At 42.2% G+C, this 20,730-nt stretch overlaps 1 long non-coding RNA gene across 1 annotated transcript; it reads left to right on the top strand.

The window, feature by feature from the left end:
- The first annotated feature begins 5,946 nt into the window (after positions 1-5,946).
- On the top strand, positions 5,947-20,210 carry LOC132779433 (uncharacterized). The gene is made up of 2 exons (XR_010910084.1): positions 5,947-6,171; positions 19,823-20,210. It is a non-coding gene; the product is annotated as an uncharacterized lncRNA (long non-coding RNA).
- Positions 20,211-20,730: the final 520 nt, after the last annotated feature.

Here is a 20,730-nt window from a genome sequence, read left to right as displayed (position 1 = left end):
TTCACAACAGCAAGTAAACGTCTATAGAGTTTCTGGCACATATTCACAAATAATTGCTCCCAATTCATGCATCTAAGGCAGAGATACCCAAAGTAAGGCCCATGGGCCAATGCAGCCCTCCAAGGTCATTTATCCGGCCTCCATTCTAAACGTTAGACTTAGGGTCTCTGTATGTCTGAAACAACTTAAAGGCACACAACAACAACAACAACAACAATCCTAATTAGCTTGACTATTTCATCAAGTCAAGAGCAGGCTCACACTTACCACTGAAATATGGGTAAGTTTACGTTGGTTAAATTGTTCTTAATTTTAATTATTGCATTATTCTGCCCTGATGGTGCAGCAGGTTAAACCACTAAGCTGCTGAACTTGCTGACTGAAAGGTTGGCAATTCGAATCCAGGGAACGGGATGAGCTTCTGCTGTTAGCCCCAGCGACTGCCAACCTAGCAGTTTGAAAACATGCAAATGTGAGTAGATCAAAAGGTACTGCTTTGGTGAGAAGGTAATGGCACTCCATGCAGTCATGCTGGCCACATGATCTTGGAGTTGTCTACAGACAACACTGGCTCTTTGGCTTAGAAATGGAGATGAGCACCAGCCCCCAGAGTCGGACACAACTAGACTTAATGTCAAGGGGAAAACCTTTACTTTTTATTGTTCTTTCATGTTTTTTGCACTAAGGTATGTGCAGCGTGTATAGGAATTCGTTTGTGTTTTTTCAAACTATAGTCTGGCCCCCCAACAGTATGAAGGACCGTAAACTGGCCCTTGGCTTTAAAAGTATGAGAACCACTGATCTAAGCAGTTTGAACATATATTGCCAGTCTAGGCAATCAAAGGCTTTAAATACATCTAAGAGAACCAATGCAACTGGAAGGTTATTCTTTTCTTTTTTGAAATGTTTTATGGTTAAAGTTTGCCTGACAGCATCAACCACGTTTCTTCCAGAATTCTCATTACAGCTATGGAATGGCATCTTAAAATTGATGGAATCAATTCACCCTTAAGGAGTCACGCTGGGACAATGGGTTAAACCCTTGGGCTGGCTGAACTGCTGATCTGAAGGTTGGCAGTTCAAATCCACGAGATGGGATGAGCTGCCATCTGTCAGCTCCAGTTTCCCATGCGGGGACATGAGAGAATTCTCCCACAGGATGGTAACACATCCGGGCATCCCCTGGGCAACGTTTCTGCAGACGCCCAATTATCTCACACCAGAAGCGAATTGCAGTATCTCAAGTCGCTTCTGATGACAAAAAATAAAATAAAAATCACTCATTCAACTACCAGGCACTGACAATACATAAATCCAACAATTTAACATTTGTGTGTTACACATACTGGTTCTGTGAATCAAGCAGGACCCAAAGATTTCCATGACCATCATTGATTGTGTAAATAGTCCAGCAACTTGGAGATTTTTCCATTAATTTTCCAGCTTTACATAGCCGTGGTCCACCAGGAAACTGGAAAAAACCCTGAATAACAACGACAACAACAACAATAACAACACCTGCTTTTCTACACTACTGTACAATGCAGTTTGAACTACATTGTGTGGCTGTAGGCTGTTAGGAATTATGGGAGTTGAAGTCCAACACACCTGGAGGGCTGAAGTTTGCCCAAGACTGGTCTATACTGCCATATAATGTATCTATCTATATAAATAAAAATGCAATGTTCGTTTGTGGGATTAACAGAACTCAAAAACCACTGGACGAATGGACATCAAATTTGGACACAAGACACCTAACAACCCAACGTATGTCCTTCACTCAAAAAATTGAGTTTTGGAGTTGTAGTTCACCTACTTCCAGAGAGCACAGGACTCCCATGACCAACAGAAAACACTAGAAGGGTTTGGTGGGCACTGACCTTGAGTTTGGGAGTTGTAGCTCACCTACATCCAGAGATCACCGTGGACTCAAACAATGATGGATATGGACCAAACTCTACACAAATATTCAATATGTCCAGATGTGAACACTGGTGGAGTTTGGGGAAAATAGAATCTTGACATTTGGGAGTTGTAGTTGCTGGGATTTATAGTTCACCTACAATCAAAGAGCATTCTGAACCCCTCCAACGATGGAATTGAACCAAACTTAGCACACAGTTCTCCCATGATCAACAGAAAATACTGGAAGGATTTGGTGGGCAGTGTCCTTTGGTTTTGGAGTTGTAGTTTACCTACTTCCAGAGAGCACTGTGGACTCAAACAATGATGGATCTGGACCAAACTCTACACGAATACTCAATATGCCCAGATGTGAACGCTGGTGGAGTTTGGGGAAAATAGAATCTTGACATTTGGGAGTTGTAGTTGCTGGAGTTTATAGTTCACCTACAATCAAAGATTGTAGGTGAACTATAGTTCACCTACAATCAAAGACTCCAGCAAAGGATCACCGCCTTGTCGGGGCGCTGGAGCTTGAGCACCTCAATGATGTCATGAGCGAAACCGTGAAGGGCCACCCAAGACGGGACGGTCGTGGCAGAGAGGTCAGACCAAGCGTGATCCCTGGGGAAGGCAATGGCAAACCACTCCAGTATCCTTGCCAAGAAAACTAAATGGACCAGTACAACCAGAGATATGTCGGTATGCCATTGGAAGATGGGACTCCCAGGTCGGAAGATGGCCAAAATGCTACTGGGGAGGAGCAGAGGATAAGTTCAACTAGCCCCAGATGTGATGACGCAGCTAGCTCAAAGCCGAAAGGAAGGCTAGCGGCCGACGGTACTGGAGGCGAACGACGAATCCGATGCTCTAAAGATCAACACACCATAGGAACCTGGAATGTAAGATCTATGAGCCAGGGCAAATTGGATGTTGTTATTGGTGAGATGTCAAGACTAAAGATAGACATTCTGGGGGTCAGCGAACTGAAATGGACTGGAATGGGCCACTTCACATCAGATGACCACCAGATCTACTACTGCGGACAAGAGGAACATCGAAGAAATGGAGTAGCCTTCATAATTAATAAGAAATTCGCTAAAGCGGTGCTTGGATACAACCCAAAAAATGACAGAATGATCTCAATTCGAGTGCAAGGAAAGCCTTTCAACATTACAGTGATCCAAATATACGCCCCAACCACAGCTGCTGAAGAAGCAGAAGTAGATCAGTTCTATGAGGATCTGCAGGACCTACTGGATAATACACCAAAAAGAGACATTATTTTCATTACAGGAGACTGGAATGCCAAGGTGGGAAGTCAAATGACAACAGGGATCACAGGCAAGCATGGTCTGGGAGAACAAAATGAAGCGGGACGCAGGCTGATAGAATTTTGCCAGGAAAACTCGCTGTGTATAACGAATACTCTCTTCCAACAACCTAAAAGACGGCTATACATGGACCTCACCAGATGGTCAACACCGAAATCAGATTGACTACATCCTTTGCAGCCAAAGGTGGCGGACATCCATCCAGTCGGTGAAAACAAGACCTGGGGCTGACTGTAGCTCAGATCACGAACTTCTTATTGCCCAATTTAGAATAAAACTAAAGAGATCAGGGAAAATACACAGACCAGTTAGATATGATCTCACTAACATTCCTAGCGAATATACAGTGGAAGTGAAGAACAGATTTGAAGAACTAGATTTAGTAAACAGAGTCCCAGAAGAACTATGGACAGAAGTCCGCGACATTGTTCAGGAGACGGCAACAAAGTACGTCCCAAAGAAAAAGAAAACCAAGAAGGCAAAATGGTTGTCTGCTGAGACACTGGAAGTAGCCCAAGAAAGGAGGAAAGCAAAAGGAAACAGGGATAAGGGGAGATATGCCCAGTTAAATGCGCAATTCCAGAGGTTAGCCAGAAGAGATAAGGAACTATTTTTAAATAAGCAATGCATGGAAGTGGAAGAAGACAACAGAATAGGAAGGACAAGAGACCTCTTCCAGAAAATTAGAAACATTGGAGGTAAATTTCAGGCAAAAATTGGTATGATAAGAAACAAAGATGGCAGGGACCTAACAGAAGCTGAAGAGATCAAGAGAAGGTGGCGAGACTATACAGAAGATCTGTATAGGAAGGATAATAATATTGAGGATAGTTATGACGGTGTGGTGAATGAATTAGAACCAGACATCCTGAGGAGTGAGGTTGAATGGGCCTTAAGAAGCATTGCTAACAACAAGGCAGCAGGAGACGACGGGATCCCAGCTGAACTGTTTAAAATCTTAAAAGATGATGCTGTCAAGGTGATGCATGCCATATGCCAGCAAATATGGAAAACACAAGAATGGCCATCAGACTGGAAAAAATCAACTTATATCCCCATACCAAAAAAGGGAAATGCGAAAGACTGCTCAAACTTCCGTACAGTGGCCCTTATTTCTCATGCCAGTAAGGTAATGCTCAAGATCCTGCAAGGAAGACTCCAGCAATACATGGAGCGAGAGTTGCCAGATGTTCAAGCTGGGTTTAGAAAAGGCAGAGGAACGAGAGACCAGATTGCCAATATCCGCTGGATAATGGAGAAAGGCAGGGAGTTTCAGAAAAACATCTACTTCTGCTTCATTGACTATTCTAAAGCCTTTGACTGTGTGGATCATAATAAATTGTGGCAAGTTCTTAGGGGGATGGGCATCCCAAGCCACCTTGTCTCTCTCCTGAGGAATCTGTACAAGGACCAAGTAGCAACAGTCAGAACTGACCACGGAACAACAGACTGGTTCAAGATTGGGAAAGGCGTACGGCAAGGCTGCATACTCTCACCCAACCTTTTTAACTTGTACGCAGAACACATCATGCGATGTGCGGGGCTGGATGAATGCAAAGCTGGGGTGAAAATTGCTGGAAGAAACATTAACAACCTCAGATATGCAGATGACACCACTCTGATGGCCGAAAGCGAGGAGGAGCTGAGGAGCCTTCTCATCAAGGTGAAAGAAGAAAGCGCAAAAGCCGGGTTGCAGCTAAACGTCAAAAAAACCAAGATTATGGCAACAAGAATGATTGACAACTGGAAAATAGAGGGAGAAACCATGGAGGCCGTGACAGACTTTGTATTTCTAGGTGCAAAGATTACTGCAGATGCAGACTGTGGCCAGGAAATCAGAAGACGCTTACTTCTTGGGAGGAGAGCAATGTCCAGTCTCGATAAAATAGTGAAGAGTAGAGACATCAGACTGGCAACAAAGATCCGCCTAGTCAAAGCCATGGTATTCCCTGTAGTAACTTACGGATGTGAGAGCTGGACCTTAGGGAAGGCTGAGCGAAGGAAGATTGATGCTTTTGAGCTGTGGTGTTGGAGGAAAGTGCTGAGAGTGCCTTGGACTGCGAGAAGATCCAACCAGTCCATCCTCCAGGAAATAAAGCCCGACTGTTCACTGGAGGGAAAGATACTAGAGACAAAGCTGAAGTACTTTGGCCACATCATGAGGAGACAGGAAAGCCTAGAGAAGACAATTATGCTGGGGAAAGTGGAAGGCAAAAGGAAGAGGGGCCGACCAAGGGCAAGATGGATGGATGGCATCCTTGAAGTGACTGGACTGACCTTGAGGGAGCTGGGGGTGGTAACGGCCGACAGGGAGCTCTGGCGTGGGCTGGTCCATGAGGTCACGAAGAGTCGGAGACGACTGAACGAATGAACAACAACAATCAAAGAGCATTCAGAACCCCACCAACGATAGAATTGGGCCAAACCTCCCACACAGAACCCCTATCACCACCAGAGTGGGCCACAGTGGGGTATAAGAGGGTGCATCTACATTAAACTTTAATGCAGTTTGAGAACGCTTTAACGTTATGCACCTTAAGAAAACCCATAGGGGGGCTTGGAGGCATCCCATCAAGTTCCTGGGTGCTTTAAATTGCCCCCTTTAAACAAACATCCTGTTTCTCTTGCCCTGCCCTTGACCCCCTCCCTCCCCATAGAGACCCCCCCCCCTCCACTCCCCTCCCCTTCTTTAGCTTCTGCTGCTGTTTCCTGTTTACAGCTGGAGCGGGAGCTTTCATCCGTGGGCTTCTGAGCTCACTTCCCCGCCGACAGGAAGCCCTGGCAGGACCCGGCTTCCCGCCACACCCCTGGTCTCGAGTGGGTCCAGAAGCCAGAGGCAAAAGGCAGGAGGCTGGGCTTTAAAGGGCTGAGCTGCAAAGCCTGCGAGGAGACTCAGCCCCAAGGCAGGAAGAAGCCAGGCACACAGGCAGACAGGGTAAGAAGAGCCAAAGAGGGGTGCTCTGTGTTGTTGTTGATGATGAGAATGATGAGCAGGGGGTTCTGAGCACTGTGTTTTTGGGGTGGTGCTTCTAGTAATTGCACAGCACTAAGGGCCCTTCCACACAGCCCTATAACCCAGAATATCAAGGCAGGAAATCTCACAATATCTGCTTTGAACTGAGATATCTGAGTCTACATTGCTATATAGTCCACTTCAAAGCAGATACTGTGGGATTTCCTGCCTTGATATTTATTTATTTACTAGCCATCCCCTGCCACGTGTTGCTGTGCCCCAGTCTGTGTATATGTGTGTGTATGTGTGTATATATATTTGTGAATATGTGTATATGTAGTTTAGTGCATGTGTTGTAATGAAATTTTTGTTTTTGGCTTTTAAGTCTCTTCTGCTGTGTTTTTCAGTGTTTTTATGAGCGATGGTCACTCATTGGCCTGATATGTGTATTGTGTCCAAATTTGGTGTCAATTCGTCAAGTAGTTTTTGAGTTATGTTAATCCCACAAACGAACATTACATTTTTATTTATCTAAGACTAGCCGTCCCCTGCCACACATTGCTGTGGCATGTGTTGTAATGTGGGTTTTTTTTTTGCTTTTTAAGTTTCTTCTGCTATATTTTTCAGTGTTTTTATGAGTGATGGTCACTTGTTGGCCTGATAGGTGTATTGTGTCCAAATTTGGTGTCAATTCGTCAAGTAGTTTTTGAGTTACATTAATCCCACAAACAAACATTACATTAGGTTCTTGTAGGTTTTTTCGGGCTATAGGGCCATGTTCTAGAGGCATTTCTCCTGACGTTTCGCCTGCATCTATGGCAAGCATCCTCAGAGGTCTTTACATTTTTATTTAGATACTAGCTGTCCCCTGCCACACGTTGCTGTGGCACATATGGGAGTTCTGTGTGGGAGGTTTGGCCCAATTCTATTGTTGGTGGGGTTCAGAATGCTCTGTGATTGTAGGTGAACTATAAATCCCAGCAACTACAACACCCAAATGTCAAGATTCTATTTTCCGCAAACTCCACCAGTGTTCACATTTGGGCATATTGAGTATTTGTGTAGAGTTTGGTCCAGATCCATCATTGTTTGAGTCCACAGTGATCTCTGGATGTAGGTGAACTACAACTCCTAAACTCAAGGTCAGTGCCCACCAAACCCTTCTAGTGTTTTCTGTTGATCAGGGGAGTCCTGTATGCCAAGTTTGGTTCAATTCCACCATTGCTGGAGTTCAGAATGCTCTTCGATTGTAGGTAAACTATAAATCCCAGCAACTCCCAAATGACAAAATCATTTTTTTAATTGAAGGACATAGATTGGGGTATTAGGTGTCTTGTGTCCAAATTTGCTGTCAATTTGTGCAGTGGTTTTTGAGTTCTGTTAATCCCACAAACGAACATTACATTTTTATTTATATAGAAGACTAGCCATCCCCTGCCATACATTGCTATGGCCCAGTCTGTGTATATGTATTTTGTGTGTGTATATGTATGTGTGTGTATATGTGTGGTTTTGCGCATGTGTTGTAATGTGGTTTTTTTTTTTTGCTTTTTACGTTTCTTCTGCTGTGTTTTTCAGTGTTTTTATGAGTGATGGTCACTCGTTGGCCTGATAGGTGTATTGTGTCCAAATTTGGGGTCAATTTGTCCAGCGGTTTTTTTGAGTTATGTTAATCCCACAAATGAACATTACATTTTTATTTATATAGATTTATTTATGCTATTTATATGCCGCCCTTCTCACCCTGAAGTGGACTCAGAGAGGCTTCCAAGATATATATATATACACACACACACACAATATATATTATATTATTAGCATAGTACAATATCAGTATTAAATATTACTATATTGTACTATACCATTATATTGTAATATTATTAGTAATATTACATGTAATAAAAGTATATAATTATAATATCATATTAGTATTATTAGTATTATATTGCATTACATTATAATATTATAAGTTATAATATAATATAATAGGTACCACTCTGGCTGGAAGGTAACGGTGCTCCATTCAGTCATGCTGGCCACATGAGCTTGGTGGTGTCTACAGACAACGCCGGCTCTTTGGCTTAGAAATGGAGATGAGCACCAACCCCCAGAGTCAGACATGACTGGACTTAGTGTCAGAGGAAAACCTTTACCTTTACTAACCTACACTGCCAGATAATCTGGGATAAGGATCCTGGGATACAAGGGCAGTCAAGATCTAGCCTGAGCCAGGGCAGTTCAAGCGGTGTCAAAATGCAATCATTAGTAAATCGTGCAACGTCACATAGACCTTATGAGCTTTCAGAGATACAGAGTTGAGAGCCAAAGTTATGATGAACCACAGAACAAAAACTTACCATATATCCAAGGGTTTTACTATGATTATCATAGTGGATAATCTATATTATCTGCTTTGAACTGGATTATATGGCAGTGTAGACTCATGCCCCCTTTACAGTGCCTTATAATTCAGATTATCAAATCAGATCATCTACATTATCTGCTTGGATCTGGATTATATGCGTCTATACTACTATATAATCCAGTTCAAATAAAACAGTGGTTCTCAACCTGGTGTTTTGGCCTACAACTCCCAGAAATCCCAGCCAGTTTACCAGCTGTTAGGATTTCTGGGAGTTGAGGGCCAAAACATCTGGAGACCCACAGGTTGAGAACCACTGAAATAAAATAATCTGGATTTTATATGCAGTGTAAAAGGGGCCTCATATAATTCAGTTCAAAGCAGATAATGTGGATTATCTGCTTTGATAATTTGGGTTATATAGCAGTGTAGAAGGGGTCTCATTTGGAAAGCTTTGCTTGAGCTTGGTAAATTTCCACACCGCGTTTTGAATAAATAGCAAAAGACAACACAAAGCAAAATGTATTGTTGCGTGCCTCACTTACTTCCCCTATGTGGTGGGAAACCCAAAAATCAATTTCCTGATAAGGAGGAAATGGGGAACATTTGTGGTGGGGGTTTTTTTGGTTTGTTTTTTTTGCAATATTCAGATGTTGAGCATGTCCAGTGAGATGGAAACAGTAGATCCCTTTAGGACTCCCTCCGAGGTCCTATCTACATTGCCGTATACAATCTAGATTATCTGCTTTGAACCGGATTATATAGCATTGTAGACTCATATAATCTAGTTCAAAGCAGATACTCTGGATAATCTGGTTTGATAATCTGGATTATATTTATTTACCCTATTATCTGGTTTGATAATCTGGATTATATTTATTTACCCTATTTATACCCCACCTTTTCCTATCCCTATGTAGAATGGGCCTTGGTCTATCTCACCCTAAGATCCTTTGCAGGGTTGCTCTGAAGATGAAGATGGGTAGGAGGACCACACATGCAACCTTCATCTCCTTAGACGGGAACTGAGATATAAATGTAACAAATAATGTGTGTATGCATGCATGTGCACAGACAAATAAAACACATTTGACTTCTGCATGGAATGGGAAATCTTAAAAATCTGTTTCCTGACAGGAGGCAGTCTTGTGGGGTTTTTTTTTTCTAATACAGTGCAAGTATTCACATATATAACTACATATGATGTGCACATTTGGTTGTGCAATGGATTAAACCCTTGTGCCAGCAGGACTGCAGATTGACAGGTGAGTGGTTTGAATCTGGGGAGAGCGAGCTGAGCTCCATCTGTTAGCTCCAGCTCCCCATGTGGGGACATGAGAGAAGCCTCCCACAAGGATGGTCAAATAATTAAAACATCCAGGCATTACCTTTGGAAGCATCCTTGCAGATGGCCAATTCTCTCACACCAGAAGTGACTTGCAGTTTCTCAAAAATTATTGAAGTGGGGCTCATATCAGTTTCATGGGGTGATTTAGTATAGGAAAATTAGAGTATGGCATTGATATAAAAGGTTACAACAACTGAGGCCCCTTGTACACTGCCATATAAAATTCAAATTATCTGCTTTGAACTGGATTATATGGCAGTGTAGACTCATAATCCAGTTCGAAGCAGACAATGTGGATTATCTACTTTGATTATCTGGATTAGATAGCAGTGTAGAAAACCTCAATTTTCCAGGAGGGCTGCTCCAATCAAAATGGAAGCTCCTAAGATTTGGAAGTAAGTCGGATCAGTACCATAATTTGGAAGTAAATGCATTTGAGGCCAGTTAGACTCACTGCCATGTAACTTAATGTAACTGTAAGGCTTAATTTTTAGCAGGGGAAAGAGAGTGAAATCTCTCTCATCAGTCACATGTTTTCTAACTCTGTGTATGAAATCATTTCATTCTTATCCCGATCCAGCATGTTGTAGCCCAACACACGTGGAAGTTACAAGGTTGGGAAAGCTTCAGCTAAATCTGTGTTTGGCTCACTTACATTGATTTTGGAAAAGTTACTTATTTAGATTAAAACTCCTTGTGGACACGTTGACTAGTGGATTCTGTGAGCATTGCTAGAAAGATAGCTTTTCCCAGCTATGCGACTTATCTATCCATTATACTGGCCAACACACATTTTGGTGCCCCAAATGTTAGCCCTATTTCTGGATATATTTGATGGGCTGATTCAAAGAAAGGCACCATTTCCCCCCTTATGAGTTCTAGTTTTTGAGATACAGAACATATGCCATCTACCAGTTGCCATCTGCTTGCCCTTAAAAAGAAGTCATAACCATATCTGAGAAACTAGTGCTGATGTGGTCTATCCAATGCAATTTTCCGAATCAGTGCCCCCAAATAACCCCAGGAACAGGCCTAAAAAACAAGATGCCAAGGTTTTGGGGGGACGGGACTGTCTTCTCTCTCCTTCAATTCCTTTTTTGCTCCCTTTCTGTCTTGTATCTCACATTTCTTCACTCGCTTAGATTCCTTTCCATTTACCCCTCTGCATTCCATGCACACAGATCATGCTCAGGTCACATTGCCATCTTAAAGGTATACACTTCTGTAAACTTTGAGGTTTCTTTAAATAGGTTTCTATTCAAAACTTGCTTCACTGGTATTTGTGGGAAAGTCTGAAGTTCAGCTTTATTATTGAACCTGTCTGACAGTGGGTTGGATTAGATCAGGGGTCCTCAAACTAAGGCCTGAGGGCCGGATACGGCCCTCCAAGGTCATTTACCCGGCCCTTGCTCAGGGTCAACCTAAGTCTGAAACAACTTGAAAACACACAACAACAATTTTATCTCATCAGCCAAAAGTAGGCCCACACTTTCCATTGAAATGCTAATAACTTTATATTTGTTTAAATTGTTCTTCATTTTAATTATTGTATTGTTTTTAAATAGGGGTGTTTTTTTTTTGCACTACAAATAAGATATGTACAGTGTGCATAGGAATTCGTTCATGCTTTTTTCAAATTATAATCCGGCCTCCAACAGTTTGAGGTACAGGGACCTGGCCCTCTGTTTAAAAAGTTTGAGGATTCCTGGATTAGATGGTCCCTTATTTATTTATTTAAAACATTTATAACCCGTCCTTCTCGACCTCCTTGGGGGGATTCAGAATGGCTTCCAAATAGGCAACAATTCAGTGCCAAACATAATATAAAACACATAATAAATACATCCACAAAATTAAAATAATTCTAAATATACATTAAGAACCCGCTTGCCAGATTAAAATCACCAGAATTAAAATCGTCATCCAAAGCACTCCAAGTCCGGTTCAATAAATATTGTATTTCCCAGTAAACAAACTATTCTGAACGCCTGAACCCATAACCAGGATTTAAGATTATTCCGGAAAGTCAGGAGGGAGGGGGCAGATCTAACCTCATTAGGGAGGGAATTCCACAGCCGAGGGGCCACCATGGAGAAGGCCCTGTCTCTTGTCCCCACCAAATGTGACTGCGATGGCGGTGGGAACAAGAGCAGGGCCTCCCAGATGATCTTAAGGTCCTAGGTGATTTGTAGGGGGAGATACGTTTGGACAGGTAAACTGGGCCTTTCCAATTTTTCTGATTTGACGATTTATCACATGTTTGCCATTGGGCAATCTACTCAGTGGGAAAAGAAGCAGCCACACTGGCATATTCACAACTGGTTGCATAACACTAACAATTCAGAATACGCATTCTCTAGTGCAACTAGCATAATAATAATAATAGCAGCACTTTGTTTTCCACCTTATCTCCCTGAGGGGACTCAGGGAGGATTCCAGCATATACAGACACAAGATAAACATTCAACAATGAAACACAGATACACAGTTAAAGGTAAAGTGTTTCCCTTCATCTCTGGCTTTGCGGGGTTGTGCTCATCTCCATCTCTTGGGGTGGTGCTTTGCTCATCTGCATTTCTAAGCTGAAGAGCCTGCATTGTCCATAGACACCTCCTAGGTCATGTGGCTGGCATGACTGCATGGAGTGCTGTTTACCTTCCTGCCAAGGTGGTCCTATTGATCTACTCACATTTGCATGTTTTCGAACTGCTAGGTTGGTCGTAGCTGGGGCTAACAGCAGGAGCTCACCCTGTCCCGTGGATTAGAACCGCCAACCTTCTGGTCAGCAAGTTCAGCAACTCAATGGTTTAAACCCATTGTGCCACTGCGGCCCCATGTAATTCCATGAAAGTAATTACTATCATGTAATTCCATAGGTGTAAATGTTAACTCTCTTTTAAACTAATCCGATTGTTATATTACACACACACACACATACATACACACACACACACACACACACACACACAGTCTCAATTAGCCAGGTTGGTTTTATTGTTTATCCTGAAATCTTTAGCAAGAGGGTGAGATATAAATATTTTAATTACCGTGATAGATAGATAGATAGATAGATAGATAGGGGTAAAGGTTTTCCCCTGACATTAAGTCCAGTTGTGTCTGACTCTGAGGGGTGGTGCTCATCTCCATTTCTAAGTCGAAGAGCCGTCATTGTCCATAGACACCTCCAAGGTCATGTGGCTGGCATGACTACGTGGAGTACCGTTACCTTCCTGCTGAAGCGGTACCTATTGATCTAATCACATTTGCATGTTTTTGAACTGCTAGGTTGGCAGAAGCTAGGGCTGACAGCGGAAGCTCACGCCGCTCCCTGGATTCGAACCTGCGACTTTTGGTTGGATAGATAGATTGATTGATAGATAGATAGATAGATAGATAGAGATGAATAGGTAGAGTGGCATAGAATGGAGGCCTTCTAGCAATTTCAATCTGGAAGTAGTTTCAACTTAAGTAGCTTCTTTGTATCCTAAAATCTATAAGTTTTCCCTGAAAATTATATCCTTCATAGAAAGCCATACCAGTTTGTACCCAACTGGAACAGGTTGGGACATATTGGCTCATTAGTTTCTGATGCAATTTGGAAGGCCTGGGATTGAAGATGCTTTTAGGTTCAATGTCCAAAAATGTGGTTTGGAAGTCCTGTGACTGAAATTCATGTTCAGTGTCAAAATCTGGAGTGGCAGTGGGAAACTCAAAGAATCAATACTGTCCAGGGGAGACAGTGTTTGACCGCTTTCCCCCTCCTTCTTCATAGGGCATTTTCTAATCTTAATCCACGCCACTGACTTGGCTTCAGTCTTAAAACTTCTATTAAACTTTAAACAAGAAGAGCACAGGCATGAGCGTTGGTGACTGTAAATGTTCTCCCACAGAGTTTATGGCTGCTTTTGAGGTCGTGGCGGCTGTGGATTTGGAGAGCCATAGTTTTTCTTTGTTTTTCAGGAATGTTCCCAGACATTGATCTTTTTTTTAATGTGGAGGAAATGGGAGAAGTTGGTTGACCCGACTGACCCAGCAACCCTTTTCTCTTTAGTGCTGCTTGTTCATATTTTAACAACAGTCTCCAGTGGCTGCCTTAAAGTTTAAGAAAGTAAAGCCACAAATCTGCCACATCACGTCTGTATTCGTCTGGAAAGTTCAAGAAAAGGATGAATAGGCGAAGGCTGCTCTGTTTTGGGGGGTAATTGATTGGGGTACCCTATTTGCCCCTGGTTCTGCAAGACTTTTGCATCTCGTGTGGATTTTGCTCACCCTTTGCATGCATTGCTAAAAATAAGCTGTGAGGAGCCACAAAGAAGAGAAGAAGGGCAGCATACTACATCCTGTCTCCTTGAGTAAAGCGGTCATGCAATAACTAGTTTTATTACAGTCTCTTGTGCGAAAGAGGCTAGCCCAGGCATGGTCAAATTTCACCCCTCCAGGTGTTTTGGACTTCAATTCCCACAATTCCGAACAGGTCAACTTCACGGTTCGCTTTTCGCGGGTTTTTGCCTCCTGACAACAATGGAGTTTGGAAGGGGGTTTCACCTCCCCCTTGGGAGAGAGGCAGCCAATCATAAAATAGAGAGAGAGGAGATACAAAGCAGTATGTAAATCATGGCCTTATAGCCCCTTCCTTATAGTTAGCAAAAAAAAAAAAAAGTGTACGGTGCCTTTAAATCTTTCCTCACTTCTGCCTCACCTTCGGAATGCGATCGAGATACACACACACACACGCACTAGCCATCCCCTGCCACGCTTTGCTGTGGCCCAGTTTGGTGATCTGGAAAATACAGTAATGAGAAGGTCTTGGTTTCTAATACAGGGTTAGTCAAAATGCATAGGCCAATAAGCCATTCAATTGAATGGCTTATTGGCCTATGCATTTTGACTAACCCTGTATATGTAATTATTTTATGCTTGTGGGTAAACAGTATTTCTTGCTGTTTCTTTGTCAGTGTTGATGTGGAGATTGTCTGGTTTGCCTACTCTGGAGCATGCGACATTTAATTGTCCTTCTTTAGGGTTCACTTTTAAATCTATGATACTATATCTCTCTGTGTATGAATTATATATATCTATCTATATCTATGGCTGGATGGCTCTTTGTCAGGAGGGCTTTAATTACATTTTCTTGCCCTGGTGAAGGGTGTTGGACTGGATGGCCTTAAGTATTTTCTGTTGTTCATGGGGGTTCTGTGTGGGAAGTTTGCCCCAATTCTGTCGTTGGTGGGGTTCAGAATGCTCTTTGACTGTAGTTGAACTATAAATCCCAGTAACTACAACTCTTAAATGTCAAGGTCTATTTCCTCCAAACTCCATCTGTGTTCATATTTGGGCATATGGAGTATTCGTGCTAAGTTTGGTCCAGACTCATCATTGTTTGAGTCCACAGTGCTCTCTGGATGTAGGTGAACTAGAACTCCCAAACTCAAGGTCAATGCCCACCAAACCGTTCTAGAGTTTTCTGTTGGTCACGGAAGTCCTGTGTGCCATGTTTGGTTCAATTCCATCATTGGTGGAGTTCAGAATGCTCTTTGATTGTAAGTAAACTATAAATTCCAGCAACTACAACTCCCAAATGACAAAATTAATTTTTTGAGTGATGGTCACTCCTTGGGTTAGTAGGTGCCTTGTGACCAAATTTGAGGGCAATTCATACAGGGGTTTTTGAGTTATGTTAATCCCACAAACAAACATTACATTTTTATTTATATAGATATATGTAATGTTCGTTTGTGGGATTAACATTTGGACACAATAACACCTATCAGGCCAACAAGTGACCAACACTCATAAAAACACAGAAAAACACAGCAGAAGGGACTTAAAAAGCCAAAAACCAAAAATTATGTGTGTGTGTATGTATATGTATATGTGTGTGTGTGTGTGTGTGTATATATATATATATATACACACACATACACACACACGCACACATATATATATACACGCGCAACCACACATATACAAATATATATACACACAAAATACATATACACAGACTGGGCCACAGCAACGTGTGGCAGAGGACGGCTAAGATAGATAGATAGATAGAGTCCCTACTTTGCGAGTGGTCCCGGAACATAACACCCGCGATAAGTGAGGCAACACTGTATTTTTGGAAACTGAAGCAGAAAATCTCCATCTTCCTTTTACTTAGCAGTAAAAATATAATTGTACAAAATGGAAAACAATATCTCTCCTTTCATGATACCAGTTGTGCTACCTTTTCCTGATGATAAAGATGACTCTTTGATGACTTATATCTGTTTCTAATCTTGGAGAGCTTCTGCTACTCAGAATAGACAATACTAGGATGGATTAGCAAATTTCCATAACTTCAGTAGACAGTTATAACCGTATGACTCCACTCTCAATTGCCTTGGCTGCATCCTGTGAAATTTGGGATTTGTAGTTTAGTGAGGCACTAGAGCAGACATGGGCAAACTTGGGCCCTCCAGGTGTTTTGGACTACAACTCCCACAATTCCTAACAGCCGGTAGGCTGTTAGGAATTGTGGGAGTTGTAGTCCAAAACACCTGGAGGGCCCAAGTTTGCCCATGCCTGCACTAGAGCTTGCAAGCTGGGAAGTCCCAATACTCCTTGCTCAGGTGCAAATCCCTTGATTTCATGTACTGTTGCCATGGCAATTAAAGTTGAATCATAGCACTATAATACTGTAGTGTGAACGAGCTCTTGGTCGAAGGCACACCAGGAATCTGTGCACCTAGAAGTACGGCATTTGCAAAAAGTGTTTTCACACGTGAGGTGTGGTGTGTGGGGTGGTGCAGCATAGCAAGGCAGCTGGAACTCTTTAAGTCCTCTTTTCACATCACACCTTAGCCACAAGCTCAGTGGAGGCAAACCTTTGCATCTCTCTCCAACATGCTTTGCATTCATGCGTGACCAGTACTGATGTGAGACAAAAAGACGATAAAAGCTTCTGTGTGCATGGGCTTTTTAATGGAAAGTACATTCTGGTCACTGTTGACTTTCCTGTTGGGCGACAGGTGGGTGAAATTGAATAATTGGTTTCAGTCTCATTAATGGGAAAATGTCCGCTATTCTGGGCATTTAGAAGGAATTTCCAACCATGCAAGCTTTCCAAGCCAGTTGGCAATGTGATCTTCATTTTGGCAACACTGTATAGGCTAGAGCAGTGGTTTTGAACCTTCCTAATGCCGCGACCCATTAATACAGTTCCTCATGTTGTGGTGACCCCCAACCATAACAGTATTTTTGTTGCTGCTTCATAACTGTAATTTTGCTACTGTTATGAATCCTAATGTATTTATATGATATGCAGGATGTATTTTCATTCACTGGACCAAATTTGGCATAAATACCCAATACGCCCAAATTCGAATAATGGTGGGTTTGTGGGGGATTGATTTTGTCATTTGGGAGTTGTAGTTGTTGGGATTTATAGCTCACCTACAATCAAAGAGCATTCTGAACTCCACCAATGATTGAATTAAACCAACTTGGTACATAGAACTCCCATGCCCAACAGAAAATACTGGAAGGGTTTGGTGGGCATTGACCTTGAGTATGAGAGTTGTAGTTCACAGACATCTTGGACTGGATGGCCCATAAGGTCTCTTCCAACTCTCTGATTCTATGGTTCTATGATTCTATGATCCAGAGAGCACTGTAGACTCAAACAATGATGGATCTGGACCAAACTTGGCATGGATATTTAATATGCTCAAATGTGAACACTGCTGGAGTTTGGGGAAAATAGATCTTGACATTTGGGAGTTGTAGTTGCTGGGATTTATAGTTCACCTACAATCAAAGAGCATTCCAAAGCCCACCAATGATAGAATTGGGCCAAACTTCCCACACAGAACCCCCATGACCAACAGAAAATGCTATATTTTCTGATGGTCTTTGGCGATCCCTCTGATACCCCCTTGTGACCCCCCCCCAGGGTCCCGACCCCCAGGTTGGGAAACACAGGGCTAGAGGCAATAGGATGTCATGTGTCTCTTGCTTTTGGATATGATTTTGGATGAAAAACATGATCTTCCGGAGATAACAGCCTTTGTAAGGTTGCTGTTATTTGTGTAATATTTCTTGGAACATAAACCTGTTCTTTAAGTACAGCTATGATATGTAATTGGTCAGATAGAGCAAGTTAATGGAAAGTTCTTGATTCAAAGGCTGCCCTGATCAGACTTTTAATTAAAACTTTATTTGAGATATATAACAAATTAAAATTTACACACGACAAGCACTTTTTGAGCCCTTCCACACAGCCATATAAACCAGAATATCAAGGCAGATAATCCACGTCTGTGTGGAAGGAGCCTTTAAAAGAAGCCACCTGTGTCTGTATGAAAGGGAGCTATATGGAGATTAAACATTAATAAATATTAATTAATGAACAACCCAATTCTGTACAAGTCAACTCAATCCCACTGAGTTCAAGAGGACTTATTTCTAAATATTTATAGGATTGCAGCCTCAAAGGCCCCTTCTACACTGCCATATATAATCCACATTATATGCTTTGAACTGGATTATATGGCAGTGTAGACTCATATAATCCAGTTCAAGGCAGATTATGTTGATTTTCTGCTTTGATAATCTGGATTATATGTCCACACTGCCATATAATCCAGTTCAAAGGGGCCAAACTCTTATAATTTGTTGATTTCCTTTAATTGGGTGGTATTTGGTAAACTTTGTTGGTTACTACATAAAGCCATGAATTGTTTGTGTAAAATTAGACATTATACTTTTCATTAGCATGGAATATTCCAAGTTGATTTTCTTGGACCAGAGCATATGTTTACAGGAAATCCTTCAAGTTTCAGGAAGGCCGTTTTGTAAAAAGATCCTGTGGAATATTTTAAAGGATGTTTGGTGTTTTGTATCCTGGTTCTGTAGCACTTGGCACAATCCCAACAAGGGTAGAATCCTCATCTTGCAAAATCAAGATATTTTGAGGGGTGGGATGTACAGTTATAGCTAAAATACCCTGTTATGATCCATAAGCAATGCCGGCAGGACTGAAGATCATTAGGTCGGAGATTCGAATCCGGGGAGAGTGTGGATGAGCTCCCTCTGTTATCTCCAGCTCCCCATGCGGGGACATGAGAGAAGCCTTCCACAAGGATAGTAAAACATCAAAAACATCTGGGTGTCCCCTGAGCAATGTCCTTGCAGGCGGCCAATTCTCTCACACCAGAAGCGACTTGCAGTTTCTAAAGTTGCTCTTGACACACAGAAAAAAAGCAATGGATTCAAATGGCAGTGAAAGAGATTTCACCATTAGAAGAGTTTCCTGATAGTGAGATTGAAGGGAGATGTCGACAAGCTGGAATGCGTCCAAAGGAGAGCAACAAAATTATCAAGGGTCTGGAGAACAAGCCCTATGAGGAGCGGCTTAAAGAGCTGGGCATGTTTAGCCTGCAGAAGAGAAGGCTGAGAGGAGATATGATGGCCATGTGTAAATATGTGAAGGGAAATCATAGGGAGGAGGGAGCAAGCATGTTTTCTGCTGCCTTGGAGACTAGGATGTGGAACAATGGCTTCAAACGACAGGAAAGAAGATTCCACCCGAACAATAGGAAGAACTTCCTAACTATGAGAGCTGTTTAGTAATGGAACTCCTTACCTCTGAGTGTGGTGGAAGCTCCTTCTTTGAGGCTTTTAAGCAGAGGCTGGATGGCCATCTGTCGGGGTGCTTTGAATGGAATTTTGCTTCTTCTTGGCAGGGGGTTGGACTGGATGGCCCACGAGGTCTCTTCCAACTCTAGGATTCTAAGACTGATTCTGCATTGTCTCTTGCCTGGTTCCAATTCCTACAACACACTCTGTTCATGCCTGCAATTTTCTGTCTTTGAAACCTTGATGTTTTAGTTTCTTCTTCTAACTCTGTTCTCCCCTTTTTCTATCTGTTTCTTTTTTTGCAGATAATGGAACGTGAATGAATATTTCACCTGCTGCTTCAGGAAATGAGCCTCCAAAACTCTCCTTCCCTCTCTCCCAACCCTTGTACCAGTGTCAACTGTAGTCCTCACTGGTACAGAGGATGGAAGGGTGGGCCTGCAGAGATGAGACCCACCTAGTGCTACGCTATCTCCCAGTGTGGATGTCCTTTCTCAACCAAGGCAGAAGTGATTTAAAGAACCCTCCTTCCCTTCAACGCAAGCAGATAACACATCCTTCTCTATCATAACCACAGCCTCTGCTCTTGATCCAGCCTTGGATTTTTATTGTCTGACTAAAAGAGAGCCAGCTTGCCTTCATTTAAAATCTTCTAAAGCTATGTGCTAAATAAAATCTTCTGATCCAACACAATCTGATGTGTTTTCATTATTTTCAGTTCCACAAAGAAAGAATCAGTATTTGATTGTGGGTCCCAATGGATAGGTTGCGTTGGGGACTTTATTCAGACATGGCATGTATTAACAATTAAAGCAGAGTATGAAAGGACAGCTAGATAGTACATGTGTGTGAAGGCTATGTATTAAAACCAGGTTGGGAATCATGTATCCCTCCAGATATTAAAAAACAACTTCCAATATGCCTAACCATTGGCTATTCTGGCTAGGACTAGGAAGTTAACAGCATATAGAGAGGATGTGTGATTTTACTGTATGTAGGATGAGCATAAAACCAGGGGAATGTGTCAAGAGTTTGAGAAGGCTTATTTTTTGGACTACAACTTCCAATATCCCACAGTCAACATGCCTTCTCCAGCTTACATCTAAAAGACCCAATGCATCCAAGCTCTCTGGGGGAACATCCCAATGGATCATAATAATAATGCACTTTATTTATATTCCGCCCTTCTCTCCTGGGGGACTCAGAGCAGATT

The sequence above is a fragment of the Anolis sagrei genome, chromosome 6, assembly GCF_037176765.1.
Source record: "Anolis sagrei isolate rAnoSag1 chromosome 6, rAnoSag1.mat, whole genome shotgun sequence".
NCBI lineage: Eukaryota > Metazoa > Chordata > Lepidosauria > Squamata > Dactyloidae > Anolis > Anolis sagrei.
The sequence above is the reverse complement of the archived record's forward strand: the minus strand, read 5'-3'. Positions and strand labels throughout refer to the sequence as shown.